Below are 13,033 nucleotides of genomic sequence, written 5' to 3'. Positions count from 1 at the left end.
AATTTCTAAGCATAAGTGCGTATACACACCCATTCAGATGGTGAAGACTAATTTCTCTGTCTTTGTGTGTGGGCAGGGAGGAACTTGCTAAAGAATGCGGAGTGAAGAAAAGTAGCTTTGCAGGGAGCGTCACTTTAACAAGTAGCACAAAGGTCTTCAGTGATCAGCCATCGTGATGCTGTGCGGCCTCTCACCTGATGTGACAGAAAGGTGATTTCATATTTAGTTATTCTTCCCCAAATCCCATCAGATTTTGGAGAAAATGCCGGGCAAACACATATTAAGAGACAGTATTCGAAATATATGATAAATTCTGTTCCCTTAGTTTTTGCAATCTTGCCAGGTTACAAAAGATAAGGAAAGTCTAGGGCAATGTCACAGACTGAAAGAGATTAAAGAAACATAAAAATCAAGTGCAGCATTGCATTCTAGGCAGGATCTTAAAATAGGAAAAAAGGACATTAGAGAAATGTCAAATTCAAAAGAAGATGAAGTTTAATAGAACTGAACGAATGTTAAGGTTTTGGTTTGGACAAATGTACCATATTTATGGTATGAGGCTAATATTAAAGGAGGTGTGGTGAAAAGTATATAGGAACCTTCTGTATTGTTTTTCCCACCTTTCTGTAAATCTAAAGTATTTCAGAATAAATAGCAATGATATATTAGTCTATAATTCCCTTAACTTTGCCATTAGGATAATCTTTATTCTCTGAATTAGTCCAGGACAGCTACTTTCCTTCTCTCATTCGAAGAATTGCTTTTTCTTTGGTTGAATATTAGGTAAATCTATTTGCTTCTATGTAGGGATTATATTAAGTATACAGTAAAAAAAAAAAATGCATCTTTAAATACTAAAATCTCACCAAGGATGGGAATGTTGACAAGATGTTTACAACTAAGGGTGCAGACCCCGAGACTATTATTTTCTAGGTGAAATTTAGATTACATTTGATGAACTCTAAGTATACAATTCATGTGGCATGCAGCACATTAACAACGTTCTGCAAATTCCCACCTCTTTCTAGTTTCAAAGCTTTTTCTTCGTCTCAGAAGAACTCTCCATACTCATTACATGATCGTTCCCCACACCCCCATCCTACGTCACTACTTGGATTTGTCTTTACAGATTTGCATGCTGTGGACATTTCATGTAAAATGCATGATATGTTTGACCTTTTGTGCCTGGCTTCTTCACTTTGCATAGTATTTCCTGAGGCGTTTCAGTCTTTCACTACTTTCTATGGCTAAGGGTAATAATGGCTATTGCTTGCATATATCACACAGGGTGTAGGTGCATTTATCCCTGATGAGCAAAGAGGTTTTGTCCATCTTGCAATGATTTTGAGTAGCGCTGCCATGACCCTCATGAACAACTATTTGTTTGAGTACTTGTTTTCAGTTCTCTTGAGAATGTACTAGGACTAGAATTTCTCGATCATGTGTCTAACTTTTTGAAGATCCACAAAACTGTGTTCCATCGGAACTGTACCATCTTACTTTTCTACTAGGGATGAACAAGGGTCCTATTTCTATGCATCCTTGTCACCACTTGTTATTTTCTGTATTATTCATTATAGTTATTCTACCCTGTTTTCTCGAAAATAAGACATCCTCCGAAAATAAGACCTACTTACAGGAAAGATAAGACGTCCCCTGAAAATAAGACCTAGCGCATCTTTGGGAGCACACCTTAAAATAAGACACTGTCTTATTTTCGGGGAAACAGGGTAGTAGCCTAAAGCATTATTTTTATTGTGGTTTTGATGCACATTTCCTTTATTATCAGTGATGTTGAATATCTTTTCATGTACATGCTAACCATTTTTATATCTTTGCAGAAATGTCTATTTAAGTCCTGTGTTCATTTTTAAATTGGTTGGTTTGCATTTTGCAGCTGAGTTCTAAGAGGCTGAATGTTAAGCCCTTATCAGATTTTGCAGGTTCTTTATCACTTTCTTGATAATGTAATTAGATGTAAATTTTTAAAAGTTGTCTAAAGTCCAATTTGTTTATTTATTCCTTTCTTACTTCTGTTATGGCAGTGGTTCTCAACCTATGGGCAGCAACCCACAGGAACTATATTAAAAGAGTTGTGGCATCAGAAAGGTTGAGAACCGCTGGTTTATGGTATCAAATCTAAAAATTCATATTTAATCCTAAGTAAAGACAATTTACCCCTACGTTTTATTTTTCTCATGTTATAGCATTAGCCATTATGCTTAGTTAGTTGATCCATTTTGAGTTTATTTTTGTAGAAGGAATGAGTGTGACTGAAATCCAACTTCATTCTTTCCTATGTTATCCCAGCACCATTGTTCTAAAAATTATTTTTTTATTCACTGATTGATTTCGAACTCTTTATGAAAAATCAATTGACCATAGATGTGAAGGTTGGTTTCAAATCTATTCCTACTCCACTGTTCTACATATCTATCATAATGGCAACACCACAGTATTTTGATTATTGAAGCTTTGTAAGTGTTGATGTTGGAGATTGGACTGTGAGTCCCTACCTTTGTTTTTCTTTTTCTATCGGTAGCCCCTTGCAATTCTACATGAATTTGAGGATTGGCTTTTCCATTCCTGTTAAAAAAAGGAAGGATCATAAGTCTTAAAATACATGGTTTTTTTTTTTTTTTTTTTTGTGCCTTGAAGAAAAGCCATCTGTACATGATTCCATAAAGTCACAGCTCAATTTACCTCCCTTGAAGCTGTGTTTCATTTCTACTTTTCTTTTTTGTTATTATTATTATTATTTTGAGACAGAATCTTATTATGTCACCCTCTGTAGAGTGCTGTGGCATCATAGCGCACAGCAACCTCAAACTCCTAGGCTTAAACGATTCTCTTACCTCAGCCTCCCAAGTAGCTGGGACTACAGACACCTGACACAACACCTGGCCATTTTTTTGTTGCAATTGGCCCTGACTGGGTTCGAACCCACCGTCCTCAGTGAATGCAGCTGGCCCCGTAAACCCGGTGCTACACAAATTTATGATTTATTCAAATGAACAAATAAAATTACAAAAACATATTATCTGTGTTCACCTAGTTGAGATACCTCTTATTTGACAGAAATAGGACTTAGGGATGGAAACTTCATCTGCCTGTGCTTCAGATTTCTCTACTGTGAAACACGGCTAATATTAATTCTTACTTACAGAGTAGTTTTAAAGATTAAATCAATTAGCATGTTAGTGTATAATAATAAGAACACATTTAGCACACAGTACGCTCTCATTAAATTATACTTACTATTATGATCAATTATAATCACTTAACACAGCTTTGGAGATGTGTTAATTGCCACACACATTTGAGAGAAACAAATTGAGGGGTGGACTGAGGTTGTCTAATTGGAAGAAAATGAAAAAAGTACCTGTCCATTCATTCTATGACTTTGCTAGTGAAACTAAAGAAAACCTGGGGGCATTAATAACAGTCCGATTGCTGGCTGATTGGTCCTAGGCAGTGTAGGTTCCACTATCAGAGAAGAAACACTGTGGTTCTGAACTAAGAATTCTTCTAGCTTCTCTCAAAGGGATACATGTGACCAGTCCCAGAGATCTACATGAAGAAAACTGAAAGTTGCCATTATAACTGAAACTCATTGTAGACGGAAATAGAATGTGTTTATTAATTAGGACGACCACCTTTGGAAGACAGAGCAAATTTTTTAAATCTGAAAATATGCTATGAACTATGTTAATCTTTAATGAGGTGGATACTATGCTCTTCATGATTTGCAAGGGGCTATTGAAAAATAACATGTTATAAACTTGCTTTACTTTAACCTCTGTTAGAAGGCATAATAATAATAAAAATATTATAAATCGCAGCCATTTATCTAGATTTTACTAAAAATACAAAGGCTAGTCATTATGACAGTGCCTGCTTATGATTGGCAAAATCTCAGGTTAAAAAAAATGCCAAGGGTAAGCAACACAAGGAATGGGGCAGGGGGCTTGAGCCTTTTGTTTGTATTTGTTAGAACTGTGACAAATCTGACAAACAGTTGAAAGACGTCTTTATAAAAGGGCAGATCACCTCCCCTTCATCTCTATCCACAAAACACTGTTGCAGAATAATATTTGGGAAAAACATGAATTAAAAGTAACTCTTATGTGCACCCCTCCCCCATGGCAAAAATCTGACTTACCAATTTGTATGATCACATAAAGATTTTTGAATTCTGAAATAGTTTTGGCCACATTTATGGGCTTGAGTGAGCATGACCAGTATTATTCCATGATTTCTAAAGGGAAATATCTGACATTCATTCCTGGAATCTGAAAATTAAAAATAAAGGAATGGGAAAATATACTTTACCAACCATGAATTCCTCGAGGTTAATTGGATCCTACTGTATTTTCATACTATTAAATAATTAAAAGTAATAGTTAATAACTAAATGTAGAGGTGACCTCTAAAAGGGAATTTTACCTCTTTCTCCATAACAAAATTTATCTGAAGACCATTTTACTGAAATGAGAAAATGCTAAAGAGAAGAACATCTTGAAGATGTTTGATAGCGCATGAAGCCTACATCCAGAAACCAAACACGTCCTCAATCCAGTCATCTGCAGATGGATCCTTAAGTGGTTTCCAGATCTTTGGTATTATGAGTAATAGTTCAGTTAACCTCGAGGCACACATTCCTGAATTGAAATCTTATTCAGCCTTAATAAAGAAAGAGAGTCTTCCCTTTGTGATAACAAAGACGAACCTGGAAGGCATTGTTTTAAGTAAAATAATTCAGGGAAGATAAATATTACATGATCTCATTTATTGGATAAATATAAAATAGATGAATATGTAGCAATATAGTAGAATAGTGGTTCCCAGAGTGGGGAGAAATAAGAAGATGTTAATCAAAGGACACAAAGTTGCAGTTATAGAGGGTGAATAGGTCTATAGAGCTAACATACATGATGACTGTCATTAATAATATTGCACTGTGTCCTGGAAATCTGCCACGGGAGTATATTTCAGGTACTCGCCCCCCCTCCCCCCACACACATACTCAGGCACACAAACATACACAGACGTAACTCTGTAAAATAATAAAAACATAAATTTGCTCATCTCATAGTAATGACTATGCATATGGATATAAAAAATCGTGTTGTACACTTTAAATATATGTTGATACAATAAACATAAAACTTTAAAAATAAAGAAGACACTATTCATATAAAAAATTTAAAAACTACTACCCGATCCAATATATCACCATTATAATATGTAAGAATTTTTGAGAAGTTATCTTAGTCCTGTCCTTGTCCCAGGAGTTTAACATGCCTTCTATCATTTAGCTCTTATACAAAGTTAAAGAACTGGATACTATGAGCATTAACCACCAAGTTAAGATGAAGTTACAGACTTAAGTTGGATGTCACTTATCAAATAGCACAGAGTTAATAGGGAAGAAATTAAACGCCAGGAGTCTGAGTTCAGAATGTGTGCTATTAAGGACTATAATTAACCGGTTCCGAACCAGGGTGGTTATGATCATCCACCATTGTCCACATTCTTCTTGGCTGTCTCTGCACTCACATGATATAGTTAATGATAATATCAATGTTTTTAATTTATTAAATGTCCTCAAGGCTCTGTGTTAGGTACTCCACCTGTATAATCACATGTAATTGCCACAGAAAGTCTACTATTGCTATCCACCTGTTAGAAGTGAAAACAGTGAGGTCCAAAATGTTTAGTAACTTTTTCCTTGACACAGAATGAGTCAGTCTCAAAGACAGGATTTGAACTCAAAGTTCATGCATATCAACCCAAAACTTGGGGAAAGTGTACAAAGCATGTAATCAAGAGAAAATGTTATTCATAGTCAAGCAGGGCATAGAGCCTTAGAATCCAGTAAAATCATAAATACATTAATTTGATCGTCTTGAGATGGATGAGTAAGTACTGCACTGTCAGGGACCCTCTGTGGACAGACGTTGTGTGTCTTGGTCATCACTGTGTCCACAGCACCTGTCACTCCAGGGCACTCGGTGTGCATTATGTTAATTAAATGAGAGTTGCGAAAAAGGATCCAGATCATGTATGAAAAGTATAGCCCCTACTTTCTCAGGCATTTCTGGGGAAATATTTATTAACTATGCTACTATTGGCTACGTCTTGATTATAACCTTGGAACTCATCAACCACTCAGGGAGCTGAAATTCCACAAATTTGTGTAACCAGAAATGATACTGAAGAGATTTGTGTTTTAAACGTTTTCAGGTCACTAGGTTTCTCTGTGCTTGGCTAAAATCTTTGGCAAGACATTTTTTATAATGGACAAAAATGCTTGATATATATTACTAGGAGGTGATACAATAAGAATAAAATATAAAAATTATAATATATTACATGTATGCTGATGCCAAATATTGAGCAACGTGTATTTTTAATATTTTATCTCATTAAATTTATCAAAAACAATACAAGGAAAATGCTGCTTTTTGTATTTTAAATCTAAGGAAATAAGAATTTTTTTGATCAAGTGAACCACCAAAATCATTCAGTATATAAGTGATGATCCTAAGTTTCAAATACAGATTTCTAAAAGTCTATAAATGACTTTAAATACTATTTCCAGAGTAAGTTTCCCGAGGTCAGAGATGTTATGCATCTTGATGATTACTATATCGACAGCACCTGCCATTCCAGGGCACTCCGTGTGCACTATGCTAATGAAATGGGAGTTGCATAAAAGTATCCTGGATCATTTTTTAAAAAGATGCCCCCAATTTTCTTGGGAATTGCTGAGAAAATGTTAATTAACTATGCTTCCATTGGCTGTTTCTTGATTATAACCTTGGAATTCCTCAACCACTCATTTTAGAGAGGGTTTCCTCTTGCACTCCAGTCGTAACATTCATAAAATTATACTATAATGGTCTTGAGTCATTATTAAACTGAAAGGTTCATCATGCCAGATGTCATGCTTTTGCAAAGCTCTTTGTAATTTTGGAAAGAGGCTTAGTAAGTATTTTTAAATGACTGTATGTCATAACCAAAAGCAATGTCCAGGTGCTTCTAGAATGCAGATTGAGAAAGTACTTATCTTTGTCCTCTGTCTTTATTTCACCCTCCACTACCCAGAACCACTTGTTGTAGTGGTTAATGTGAAACTGCAAACTTTTACTTTCCTGAGACAAAATCTAAAATGTACTACAATTATAGAGATAGGAAATCAGGGTAACAATTAAAATTAAAGAGAGTGAAAAAATGGAGAGGTTTTGTAGCCACATTTAAAAGATTAGTTGATGTTTTCTGGTCTTTAATAGAAGTCTATAAAATAAGAATATCATTGATTATTTACCGCTATTTTTAACAGATTCTAGTGAAATTACTGAATATAGTTTTATATCTTAATTTTCTGGTGTACTTTCCTACCAGCCTTAGTTATATGACCCTAGTAAGTTTCTATCTAGCCAAGAGCAAAGAAATTATATGGACTGCAATGAAGACTACATGGTCATCCCACAAATGAAGCAAATGGAATTCAGTTTCCAGTAATTGTGGAGTGATTTGGTCATATTTACCCTCATATAGAAAAAATATGTAATTTAAACACTATCCAATTTTCAAAAAACACTAATAGAACTGCATATTTTCCAAAAGTAAGGAGAAACTAGGGGAAGTCAGCTTCTGAAGATGGGAGTGACATTGGGTGAGATTTGAATATCTGGGACTTTTAACCTCATGACTATTGAAGTTCTAATTTGTACTGTCTATGCACGTCAGAAGATAAATTTAAACCTTGTCAGATCAGCAGGGAAAACTAAGGCAAACCCTGGAAAGGAAGGAGCTGCGGGGAGAGCAAGCTGCAGAATCCGTATATAAACTTCTCAGGAGTTTACCTGCACACTGCAGGTGGAAGATACTGTGGGGAGTTAGACAACTACAGAAACTAGACGCTGAAAACTCTGGGCAAAGACTTCGATTTTTCTCAGAACAACATAAATAGAAATTGAAGTTTAGTTTAAAGAGCTACCAAACACAAATCCACTTTTCAGAGAATATTACTTTATCCAGAGTATACATTAATCACAATTGAAGAACATGATTTATGTTCTACTTTGGAGATTATTGCTTTCACTATATTTCTCCAAAGAATATTCATGTCTTTATCAGGTTAAGCTCAAACTGCTAAATATGTCTTGTCTTGACAGTATATACATACTGTTTAGTTTTTTTAGTCTTAACTGTAAGGTGTTTCAAAGCTATTTGGTGCCTCCATATTTCACAAATCAGCCTGTTAAATCAGGCAGAGTTTATACACAGAATTTGAGCTGTCTTTATTTGTTTAATTTTCCCCTCAATTCTCATTTCACTTTCCCATAGTCATAATAGCCCCGATTCTGTCTCCTCATTCTTAAAATCAGAGGCATGCGTTTAAGATCAGTGTTATAGGATTGCCTCCCATTGCAAGCATAGTTACTATTCAAAATAAAGATAATAAGACTGGAATCTTAATAAGTGATTTATACCTATTCTTAGTTTTGATACTTTGCCAAAACCTGACTGCTTTTTTTGTTTTCTTTTTAAATCTTAATGGAAACTGTATTTTGCTCAGAGTTTTTATTTATTCCTTTTAGGAGAATAATTATACATTAGGAGCTTACTCTGTAGTACCAGAATCTGAAATTCTGTTTTATGTCTTTTGGGAACTATAGAGATTTTAACAAAAATATAAAATTATCTTAAGTATTTATTATTATTTTCTCTTCTCCCTACTATTAAGAGAGTTTTTTTGCACCAGTTTAAAAATTTTTTAAAAGACAAATATTCATCTATCTTGAGATCTTTCTGCAATGATATTTTATTAACAATATCTGTGCCCTCAAGGCAAAAACCACACTATTAATCACTGAGATTTTGGTTTTGTTGGAATAAGAAATAAACGAATCAAGGTGAAATGCTCAGGATATCATTTAGAGACAGTAAGGAGGGCCCCTTAGAGATTTGGGCCGGGGTGAAGTATATTTTTGAATGAATTTAAGGATTAGGTTTTCTCTGGATTCAGCATTTTCCAAAAGCAGGAGGAAATTATTTGATCGAGTCTTGCTGTAGTGTGAAGGCTTATGCCCCGCCCCCCAATCCACGACCTGAAAGTGAATCACCAATAAAATGGTATTAGGAGGCAACATTTGGAGATTTGGTTAGCCGAGGAGGCGGAGCTCTCTCCAATGGGATAATGATACAGAACAGAAGACAAAGAGCTAGCTAGCCTCTTCCACCATTTGGGGTTATCTATGAAGCAGGCAGTAGGCCCTCTCCAGACATCAAATCTTCAGGTGCCTTGATCTGGGATTTACTGAAGTCCAGTACTGCAAGAAATAAATCTTTGTATTAAAAAGCTATCCAATTTATGATATGTTTCTATAGAAGCGCAAACTAAAGTAGTAAATTAGTACCAAAATGTAGAGGTGCTGATGTAACAAATACCCCACAATGTGAAAGCCACTTTTGAACGAGGTAATGGATAGAGCTAGATGCATTTTGAAGAACATGCTAGAAAAAGCCTCTATTACCATGAGCAAACTAAAAAGAGTCATTCTGTGCTCGGCGCCTGGAACTCAGCGGCTAGGATGCCAGCCACATACTCAGGAGCTAGCAGGTTCAAACCCAGCCCCAGCCTGCCAAAAAACAATGACAACTACAACCAAAAAATAGTCCGGCACTGTGGTAAGTGCCTGTAGTCCTGGCTACTTGGGAGACTGAGGCAAGAGAATCGCTTAAGACCAGGAGCTGGAGGTTGCTGTGAGCTGTGATGCTACGGCACTCTACCCAGGGTGACAGCTTGAGGCTCTGTTTAAAAAAAAAAAAAAGAAAGAAAGAAAGACAGAAAAAATGATGATTCTGGTGAGGGATCCCAGGAGATAAGAATTGTTGAGAAGGGCGGCACCTATGGCTCAGTCGGTAAGGCGCCGGCCCCATATACCGAGGGTGGCGGGATCAAACCCAGCCCCGGCCAAACTGCAACAAAAAAATAGCTGGGCGTTGTGGCGGGCGCCTGTAGTCCCAGCTGCTCGGGAGGCTGAGGCAAGAGAATCGCTTAAGCCCAGGAGTTGGAGGTTGATGTGAGCTGTGTGAGGCCACAGCACTCTACCGAGGGCCATAAAGTGAAACTCTGTCTCTACAAAAAAAAAGAATTGTTGAGAAATCTTCTTAGAGAATATTAAGTACTGGATACAACGTCGATAGAGACATGCGGGGTAAAGGCCTCTCCAAGCAGGTCTCAGAGAGGAAAGAGGAGGGAGGGTACTGGGTGGAACCTCACCTAAGATGCACAATGCAATGGTACATTTCCAAACTATTACAACTAGAGTATGACTGTCTTAGGACAGCAAAGAAGTAAGTGAGGTGATGATCATGTTAACTGGGTGGTGTAAGCTTTCCACATTGTATATCAAATCAGCACATTGGACCCCATAAATGCATTGATGTACACAGTTATGATTTAATAAAAAAAGTAAAAAGATTATTTAAAATGAAAAGTTAAAACGTAAACAAATTTTCAAAAACCTGTGACATAAAATTTAACATTCGTATCACTTTAAAATCTAGACTTTTTTCATTCTTCATGCATCTTCTCATATTCCTAAAAATAAAGTTAATGGAAGTTTGCTCACCTACTATAGTATGTAATTACAATGAACATCTTAAGAAGCACATTTGCAAATAGCCGGGCGTTGTGGCAGGCGCCTGTGGTCCCAGCTACTCAGGAGGCTGAGGCAGGAGAATCGCCTAAGCCCAAGAGCTGGAGGTTGCTGTGAGCTGTGACGCCACAGCACTCTACTGAGGGTGACAAAGTGAGACTCTGTCTCCAAAAAAAAAAGAAGCACATTTGTTTTCTCCCTTTACAAAGGAATATTGCATTACCCAATCTGTTCTCAATTAGTTGTATGATGTGAAACGTCTTGCTTAACATCTCTAAGCCTCATTTACAACATAAGTTTAATATCTGCACTTACTTCACAGTATCATTGTAAAGATCAAAGGAAATAACACATTTGTTGTGTCTGATATAGTTTCTGGAACATAATATGGTTAAGTTTGCTAGATTTAACAAATAAAAATAGAGGGCACACAGATAAATCTGAATTTCAGATACACAAAAATATATACCTACTTGAATATGAGCATGGGAAAAACTCATTCTTGTAGTAAAGAAATATATAGTAAAGAAATATGGTGACCCCAGTAAGGCAGCAATGGCTGGTACCTATTAGTGTCAGTAAACATTTGACAGCAGAGGGTTTAAAATATCTTTTTAGCATTATGTTAACAAAGTTTCAAAAGCAAAGAGGACTTGGGATATACCAAAAACATAGTCATCAACCAGAGAAATAATATTTTCATACCATCCAACCCTTCCGATTCTCCTCGTATCCAATAAAGAAGAAAATAGGACATAAAGTTATGTAAAATAAGACACAGTAAAAAGAAGGAAGTCGAGGTTTATGGAGCATAACTGTTAATGCTGAAAATTCAGGGCTCCGATCCCCTCTCACTTCTGATGCCATCAGGTTTTTAAAAGCAAGTATGAAATCTATATTCTTATTTACATCATTCTCAGCACTAGCAAATTGGAACTTAGAATATCTTAGACATTTTGCCATAGTCATAAATCTAGCAAGCTATAGATCTAGTATTTGGAACTGCTTCTGCCTTTTTCTAATCAAGACCTAAACCACTTACCACAGCTCATATCATTGTATATTTAAAAGGGGGAAGCTTTACTGTTGATATATTGTGCTTCAATAAATCTGACTTTTAAAGGAAAAGCAAATTTTAGTTTTATGGGCAGTAGAATATGAGTCATTTTTATGATTACAATTGTTTTTATGAAAAGAACCCTAACCCATTATTTCATAAATGGAAATAAAAGAGCTAAATTAGGGCGGCGCCTGTGGCTCAAGGAGTAGGGCGCCGGTCCCATATGCCGGAGGTGGCAGGTTCAAACCCAGCCCCGGCCAAAAAAAAAAAAAGAGCTAAATTATTGTATGAGGCAAATAGTATTGAGATTTAAAAGGGAACTTGGGTGATTTACATACTTCATTTAGTAAAGAAAATGCCATGAAGGCTATGTTAACCAGTTTGATGAAAATATTTCAAATTGTATATAAAACCAGCACATTATACCCCATGATTGCATTAATGTACAGCACTATGATTTAATAAAAAAAGAAAGAAAGAAAAGAAAACTGTTCCTGCCACTAAATAGTTGTATGACTTTGGGAAGAATTACTTAAACTGAGTCCATTTCTTCTTCTAAAAACAAGCTAAAAATACTTAAGATTTATTTGAAGATGTGATAAGATTACATATGTGTGTATATGTGTGTGTGTGTGTGTATGTGCATGTGTGTATAAACATACAAAGCCCTCAGACAAAGGGAACCAAGTACTGGCAAACTGTACTAACATAGCAAGGGCAAGGGCCACTGGGCAGAGCTAGAGCTTTAATAGGCATAATTTCAGTAAGAGGTAAGTTAAGCAAACACAGGTAGGTTCTTTTATTTTTTTTTTTTTAACTCCAGTTATTCTGTATGTAGTAGGCTTGTAATAAACGACATTTTTATTGAGTTTAATGAGAGTCTTTTCCTTCATTTGTTGAAGATAAAATAATTGCAAGGACATAGAGGAGATGAGAATTTCTTAGCTATCCACAAAAGAAAGTGCAGAAGAGAAAAAAAGGGCCTTGAGACAGTGCCCAACAGGAAACAAGGGAGACAGGAGAAACTAAGAGGCCATGTGACACAGGCCAGTCAAGGAGGCAGTGGACAAATAGCCAGCACACCGTCTACACGTATGTCCATTAACTTCCCCAAAGATAAGAAGGTTAAAGCCGTGTCCTCTGAGTGCAGGCCCAAGAGCTCTGCCAAGAGCTATTCATATTGCTCTCCGGAGAAATTAATTTATTCAGCAAACATTTACTAAGTGACACGCAGAAGGCAGGTCCTGGAGACTTTTGTCCTGAATCTGTCAGAAATAATCTCTTAATATATTTGGGTCAC

Source organism: Nycticebus coucang, chromosome 14 (genome assembly GCF_027406575.1).
Source record: "Nycticebus coucang isolate mNycCou1 chromosome 14, mNycCou1.pri, whole genome shotgun sequence".
Lineage (NCBI taxonomy): Eukaryota > Metazoa > Chordata > Mammalia > Primates > Lorisidae > Nycticebus > Nycticebus coucang.
The sequence above is the reverse complement of the archived record's forward strand: the minus strand, read 5'-3'. Positions refer to the sequence as shown.